We start from the raw sequence: 8,406 nt of genomic DNA on the forward strand, positions 1-8,406 counted from the left end.
ATGACTTCGCCCTCACCTTCACTTCTCCTCGGCCACCACTTCCATATTGTACCTGCACCTTTTCGTCACGCAAACCTGACATCATTATCTTTTGTTTGAAGCATTAAAAAGATTCCTGTCTGGTATATTGTCCTACGGTTTCCTCTTTCCAGAATATTCCTAACATTGCCATTTTAGTAGTCTATTCAAAATGCAAATTTCGTCCTATCAATCTACTCTTTAAAACTCTTCATTGACAGTTGAGATGCAAAGTTCTTAGCATGTCATATAAGACCTTTTCTTAATTTCTCCCCTCCTCACTTTTAAACTTCATTCCTTACACTCTCACCCACTTATTTCACTCTCAGCCCACTTCTAGACCCATGAATATGCCATCAGCTCTCTTGCCTCAGGGAGTTATACATGTTGCTCTGTTTTCCAGGAAGAGCCATGCCTTCCTTGTCTTCAGCCACTTACTGTTCGTCCATTACTTCTTAGTCTTCTATGATATGCCAAGACCCTTCTTTATGGCTTTCATGATATTTTGTGAGCTTATCATAATCCTAAGCGCTTCTCTGTATTTGTAAGCTTAACTAGAAATAGATGTTCACTTATAATTGTTTAATAAAATCAATGAATTCCAGCAGAAGTCACTTTGGCAGAGAGCAGCACAGCTGACTGAGGGAGCAGGCTATGGAGAATTCTCAAGTGAAAAGGGACTGAAATTGATTCCGGGGATTACTCATCATGAGATATTCAGAGGCTAGGGTATTTTTGTAAAACAGATTATGTATAATTTAGCTCTTGTAGAAAAACATTTATTTTTCTATAAGAAATATTTCTTATCATATACTAAGGCTTGGGCATAAAGTATTGGCACTGGACTTAGTTGTGAGTCCAGCTGAGTCCAACAGAGAGAATTTTTTGACCTTAAAACAGGTATAAACACTGAAGCAAAACTTAACTTCTTTGCGCAGATGTCCCTGGTATGATGGAAACACTAGAACAAGGTCAGCGTAATATGAACACTGAAGAACACCAAAAGAACACTGAATTTAGAGTGAGAAAAACTGAATTCTGTTATTAGCTTTCCATCTTCCAGCAATGGACCTTGAGTAATTCTTCAGACTTTCTGAATTTCTAGGTTCTTATTTTTCTAAAATGGTAATAACAATGAACAGTGTCAGTATACCTCACAAGATGTTATTATCCAGTTGGACAAAATATGTGAAACCACTTAGGACACCATAAAGGCATATAAGAGAGTAAAAGCATAAGTCATGTACAATTACATTTAATATTATTGTAAAATGGAAGTAGAAATTTAAAATACCTCCTGTGTAATCCCAGTGATAAGGTTCCAAATGGCTTGTCTAGAATCTCATAAAATCCTAACAAGAGGTTAAGACAAAAATAAGCCCACTCTATTATATATACCAGCACAGAATTTTTTCTCCTCTTGAGGTGGGGAAAGTAGACATTGTGAAATGTTGATATGATTTTCCTCATATTGTCTTCAAGAACAGGTAAATGAAAACAAACAATTTGAAATGAAAAAAAAAGGCAAAATTAAATATCAAACTGTGAGCAATACCTCATTAAGTAATATTCTACAATTGGGTGTGTGTGTGTGTGTTTCAGATGTGAGTGTCTATAATCATAAGCTTAAGCTTATAGATCTCTGAGTTACGATACTCATAACTAATTTAAAAATGGGAATAATTTCATAACCTTCAGCATAACTTTACTAATCTCTTTTCTTTACTCCTGAATATTTCTCCCCTTTCAGCTGCTCACAAGTCTCCTGCTTATCAAAGCATAGTCTTTCCCAAAATTCCAGCAAACAGTACCTTTGTGCTCTTTGGCTCTGTCCCCACTCGTAGCCTGATTGATTGATTGATTGATTTTTTTATATTGTCTAGAGGCTTTACTTCTTTGAGCTCATGGTAAAATTAACATGATTTGAATTCTTACTGGTTTTCAACATTGAATAGAGATAGTGAATAGAACTCAATTTTTTTTTTTTGGCACATCAACCAATTTATTTATTTATTTAAACTTTAAAATATCCAATTTTATTTTATTGTTTTAAAAAATTTTATTGGAGCATAGTTGATTTACCAATGTTGTGTGTTTCCAGTGTACAGCAAAGTGACTCAGTTATACATATACATATACTCAATCTTTTTCAGATTCTTTCCTCTTACAGGTTATCACAGAATATTGAGTAGAGTTCCCTGTGCTATACAGTAGGTCCTTGTTGGTTATCTATTTTATATATATTAGTGTGCATATGTTAATCCCAAGCTCCTGATTTATCCCTCCACCCCACATTTCCCTTTTGGTAGCCATAAGTTTGTTTTCGATACCTGTAAGTCTGTTTCTGTTTTATAAATAAGTTTATTTGTATCATTTTTAAAAATTAGATTTCACATGTGAGTGATATCATATGATATTTGTTTTTCTCTGACTTACTTCACTTAGTATGGTAATCTCTATGTCCATCCATGTTGCTGAAAATGGCATTATTTCATTCTTTTTTATGGCTGAGTAATATTCCATTGTATATATGTACCACATCTTCTTTATGCATTTCTCTGTCGATGGACACTTAGGTTTCTTCCATGTCTTGGCTATTGTAAATAGTGCTGCAATGAACATTGGGGTGTATGTATCATTTCGAATTATGGTTTTCTCTGGATATATGCCCAGAGTAGGATTGCTGGATCATATGGTAGTTCTATTTTTCATTGTTTAAGGACCCTCCATACTGTTTTCCATAATGGTTGTACCAATTTACATTCCCACCAACAGTGTAATAGGGTTCCCTTTTCTCCACACCCTCTCCAGCATTATTGTTTGTAGACTTTTTCATGATGGCCATTCTGACTGGTGTGAGGTGATACCTCATTGTAGTTTTGATTTGCATTTCTCTGATAATTGATGATGTTGAGCATCTTTTCATGTGCTTTTTGGCCATCTATATGTCTTCTCTGGAAAAAAAATAGGTAGATTTAGTCAACATCTCTGGTTCAATCCACTACCTTCTTTCTGTCTGTATAATTCCAATTTCCCATCATAACTAACTAGATTGAGTGACAAAGAAGAATGAGAAAATAAAGAGATGAAACATTCACATGTTAATTAATTGTGTTTCAATCACATTTAAAACCATACATAATGCAAAGTGGTAATGATTATTAAGACAATCTAAAAAACTAAAAAGATGATAACTGTATTAATTAGGGCTCTTGGTTAAAAGTACCAGAAATTCAGTTCTATGTCTACTTGGCAGAATGGGGAAATTATGGGATGGATACTCAGGTGCCTCATTTTATACCAGGAGGGGTAAAATCATGCAGAGAGCCAAGATTCAACTGGATTCCTCTACAAAATTGGTTTCTCATTCATTCTCTGTCTCCTTCTGCCTTTCCCTCTCCCTCTCCCTTTCCCTCTCCCTGTCTCCTTCTCTCTCACACACATTCTCTCCAACTCCTCATCTATGCTTTGTCTTATCCGTGTGTTGGTTATGTTTTCTTGATGCAGGTAGAGTGTCCTTTTCTACCTGCCAAAGAATACGATTGTCATCAGCCCCCATGTTTCAATTTTTGCAACTCCTAGTACCAAATTAGAGGAACTTATTAGTATGTGTGTGTGTAATGTTTCCAGTTCCTAAAATTAAAAAGAAAAGAACAGAGAAGAGCTCTGATTAACCATACTCCTTGATATATCAGTAGTGGTAAGAGGGGAAGAGAACTAAAAAATCATGGTACTCTTGTGCAAACTCATGGGTAGGGTAAAGAGAGAAACAGTTCCCAGATGAAGGGAAGATATTTCTGCTATTATCATCCTAACCAAATCAAAATGAAAAAAACAAACAAACACACAGCTATTAAAATGTTAGTTGTTAGTTGCTCTTTTATATTTTCAGAAATGTCATTTGTATGAACATCATGTCTATGCTTAGGGTGTAATTCATATTTGGAATTCTCATTCCTCCAAGGTACTGAAGGAAGTTAAATCAGATTAAAGAAATGTATGATGGCCAATTATTTGTTTGCTAATTGTACTTTAGGGCATAAATTGTATTAGAGGGTTCAGGACAGTGATTATTCCTCAGAAATTAGCACACTACGCATAATTTCTTTGGAAAATTTATCATATTTTACTTTATACCTCTTTTGTTGTTTAAATAATTTAATGAAGGATTTTTTTCAATGAAATAATGATCCTGTACTGGCATATAAAACTATAGCAGATTCTGTTTATTTGATTTAAGGTTCTATTGTATTACAATTATTGCTAAATTTAGTATAGTATAGACATACTTAAAGATTCATACAGGATTCACATTATATAAAAATTATTTCCCATTAACTTTATTCCAAAATTGGGTATATTCCAGCAGGGGAATTTTTGCTAAATATTAAAAATATCCTTAAAGTTAGGACAAACCAAGTAAGTTATGAAGAAAAGATGTCACTGCAATACTTTGAAAGTATTCCCCTTTAACAACAACAGCTAAGCACATGGAGTTCTAGTTGTCCTCCAGTGAGTACCCAATGATTACTTTTAACTGATTATGTGTTTTAGATAGAGAATGGGTCAATATAATGCCAAAGAAGACAAAAATACTAACTTAAAAAGATGTATGTAACCCCATTCCATTGCAGTATTACTTGCAATAGCAAAGAATTTATAATTTTGACTGTCCAAATAATCTTTCATAAATTTGTTTCTTTTAAGTTAGTGAGTTTTTACATCTTGGGGGAATAACTCTACTTGTACTTAACATCTTTTTCAACATAAATATTAAAGGATTCCCATTGGTAGTCTGGTGTCATTATCAATAGGATATGTTTCACAATGTTAGCCAGTGGTTGAAAAATAGACCAAGTTTAGTAGAGTCAAATCTGGCCTGATTGCAATTTTGTCTATTACATTAGCCAACACTTCTGAACATCTACAGTTCAATAACACATTCAAACTTATGGTATTCACGAACTCCAGGAATCTAAGGGCAATGTGAGTTGTCAATGATTAAAGCATATTTATTATGGAGGTAGAATAAAATGTACTTTACTGATTTTTTTTTTTAGTTTTCTTCACCCCTCCCCTCCCCCCTCCTCCCCCTCCTTCCCGTACTCCCCCTCCTCCTCCCCCTCCCCCTCTCTTCCTCCTCCTCCCCCTCTTCCTCCTCCTTCTTCTTCTTCTCTCTCTCTCCTTCCTCTCTTTCTCTTTCTCTTTCTTTTTCTCTTTTCAAATCAACCCATGCAAATGTGGTGGGTAGCCTCTGGTAATGAGAATATTAAATCAGAAGCTCTTTTCTTTAACTCAGTAGGTAAAAAGAAGTTTACTTTAATAGAACACCATTCCACTCTTCGTTATCTATAAAAGGAAATCTTAAACATTCATCATGGATCCATGTCACATTTTCTAGAGAAGTATAAGAGTTTCTTTATTTAAAACAAATAAGATGTAATTTTGACTAGAGAAGGGCAGATGGCAGAGGGGAAAATGGTGATAAAATCTTGGGAATTGCAGAGACTGGTATTTTTAAACTTTTCTAATGATGGAGAGAAGAATCAGACAAGAGATGTGTTTAATCTGACATATAGCAGTTTTCCAGAAGGATTTAATATCTTCTCAAGACTTCACATATATTTAAGAATTGCTGCCTTAGCTTTACTAACACTAACATCACAAATTTTCATGCCAAAATTTATTCAGTGCCATTTGTTACTTATTTATTTTTTAAATAGACTTTATGCTTTATAGCAGTTTTTGGTTCACAGCAAAACTGAATGGAAAGTACAGAGACGTCCCATATACCACCTGCCCCAACACACACACTACTTCCCCCATTATCAACATCTCCCACCCAAGTGGTAGATTTGTTACAATTGATGATTCTGCATTGATGCATCATTATCACCCAAAGTCCGTAGTTTATACTAGGGTACACTCTTGGTGTTTTATATTTTACGGGTTTTAACAAATATATAATAACACATATCCACCACTACAGTATCATACAGAATAGTTTCACTGCCCTAAAAATCCTCTGTGCTCTGTCTGTTCATTCTTCCCTCCTCCCTAACCCCTGGCAACCACTGACTTTTTAATTATCTCCAAAATTTTGCCTTTTCCAGAATGTCATATGTCAATAGTTGGACTTATCCAGTCTGTAGCCTTTTCAGATTGGTTTCTTTCACTTAATAATATGCATCTAAGGTTCCTTCATGTCTTTTCATAATAATTGATAGCTCAGTTATTTTCAGTGCTGAATAATATTCCATTGTCTGGATGTACCAAAGTTTATCCATTCATGTGCTAAAGGACATCTTGGTTGCTTCCATGTTTTGGCAGTTATGAATAAAGCTGCTATAAACATCCCTGTGCAGGTTTTTTGTGGACATAGGTTTTCAACTCCTTTGGGTAAATTCTACAGAGTATAATTTCTGTATCATATGGTAAGAGTATGCTTACCAAACTCTCTTCCAAAGTGACTGTACCATTTGGCATTCCTCCTGGTAATGAATAAGAGTTTCTGTTGCTCCATATTCTTGTCAGCATTTGGTGTTGTTAGTGTTCAGGATTTTGGCCATTCTAAAAGGTGTATAGTGGTACCTCTGTAATTTTTCATATTACTATTACTAAGCCCAGAGAATTAAACAGCTTTCAGGAATATATATAAACCAATCTCCACATGAAAGCTGATTCCCAAAACATAGCCAGAACAAGCAAACAGAGACCCAAGAAACTGAAAGTTATTAAGCTTAGTTATTTTCTGTATGCATGAACTATTTTCAGGGATTTAGGAATATTTGGTAGAATAGTACATCTACTTAAAGCACTAAAGAAGAGACCAAAGTGAAATGAGTTCTGAAACCAAGGATATAAGTTTGCAAATCTTCTGAATGATGAGGGCTTTGGGTACTAGAAGGTGTACCAATTGCTTGAAGGCATGTTAATTCAATGTTTCCCCCACTCTACCAAACAAATAAAATATACTAACACAATTTCACCACCAACCACAAAATGCAGGCAAACTTTGTTGATACTGTACCTGCCAGGGAAGGAAACTGTGAGAACTTAAAAAAAAAAAGATTAATGCTTTCTATGAACGGGATGTGTTCACAGGGCTTGCTTTTTTGTTGCTGCTGTTTGGGGGGTAATTAAAGGAAGCACCACATGTACATACACCCACGTGCCCTACATTCTTTTCAAATCCCCAGTTTACACTCTAATGTTCTGTGTAATAAAAGCTTCCTCCATGTGGTAAAATGCTTTCTAAGCATTAATACGTGAATTTTAGATCTTGACAGCCTGGTCTCCCTCCCTCATCTCTAAATTGTTCATGTTTTTAATCTCTATTCTTGTTTAATTACTTGTATATTTTCTCTATATTGCTTTGGCTTTTTATTATGCATAAACTTATGTTTTATATAAAAAATTACTGATTCTCCACTACCAGTATCACAGACCTCATCATGGGTAAGCAGTTTCAGATTCTCTGCAGACAGCTCAAATAAGTTTTGTGAATAAATTTCAAAATGATGCCAAGAATAGAGGTTGTGAAACTTGTAGATTCCTATAGTTTATAGGAAATTATATTAAGCCATTTGACTTGGTATTTCAGGGTCATATTCAAAGAACATAATAAACACTCATAAATACTAAAAGTTATAAATAGTATACTCATACTTCAGCAAGTAAAAAAAAATGATATTGACATCAACGTACCAAGAATTTACTAACAGTAACTTTATGAGGAAGGTGTTAGCATTCACATTTTCTAATGGGAAGGACTTAGCAACAGACAGTAAATTGGGAACTTCAGTTTATATATTCAAGGATTGGGTGACAATCAAGTAACATGATTACTTAGCAGTGATATGCTCTAATGTCTTATTATAAAGAAGCAAGAGTTATAAATTTTAGTTTTTTGAATTAATAACAGTAAAAGTAATGATTAAGGCTTTTCATATACCAACTTTTTAGAAGATATTACTGAGAGTCATTGAATAACTCCAAATTATTTTTATTAAATAAATGTTTCCCTAATGGACACACTTTCTATTTAAACATATTTGAGGACTCCGTTCCAAAGAGAGAATTTCCAGATTACCTCTCAGTGTCCTCTATTAAAACAGATATCCTTTAAAACTGACAAATCACGTTTTTCTCAATTCGTCAGCTGCAGGGGAGTTACATTGTTCAGAAGGAAATAAGATGGATATTCTAAATAGAATGTGTTTGGATACCTTTCATGAAACATCAGTGGGTCTTTAAAGAGAGTTTCTTGATTTTTCAGGCAGCACCACAGGCAGCCCAAGATCTATTGCTCTGTCACTTTAACGGCGGCAGTAGACGTGCCACTTTTTCTAGGAGATCTTTCTCTTAAGATTTGAAAAGGTCTACGAA

This window comes from Eschrichtius robustus, chromosome 9 (genome assembly GCF_028021215.1).
Source record: "Eschrichtius robustus isolate mEscRob2 chromosome 9, mEscRob2.pri, whole genome shotgun sequence".
Lineage (NCBI taxonomy): Eukaryota > Metazoa > Chordata > Mammalia > Artiodactyla > Eschrichtiidae > Eschrichtius > Eschrichtius robustus.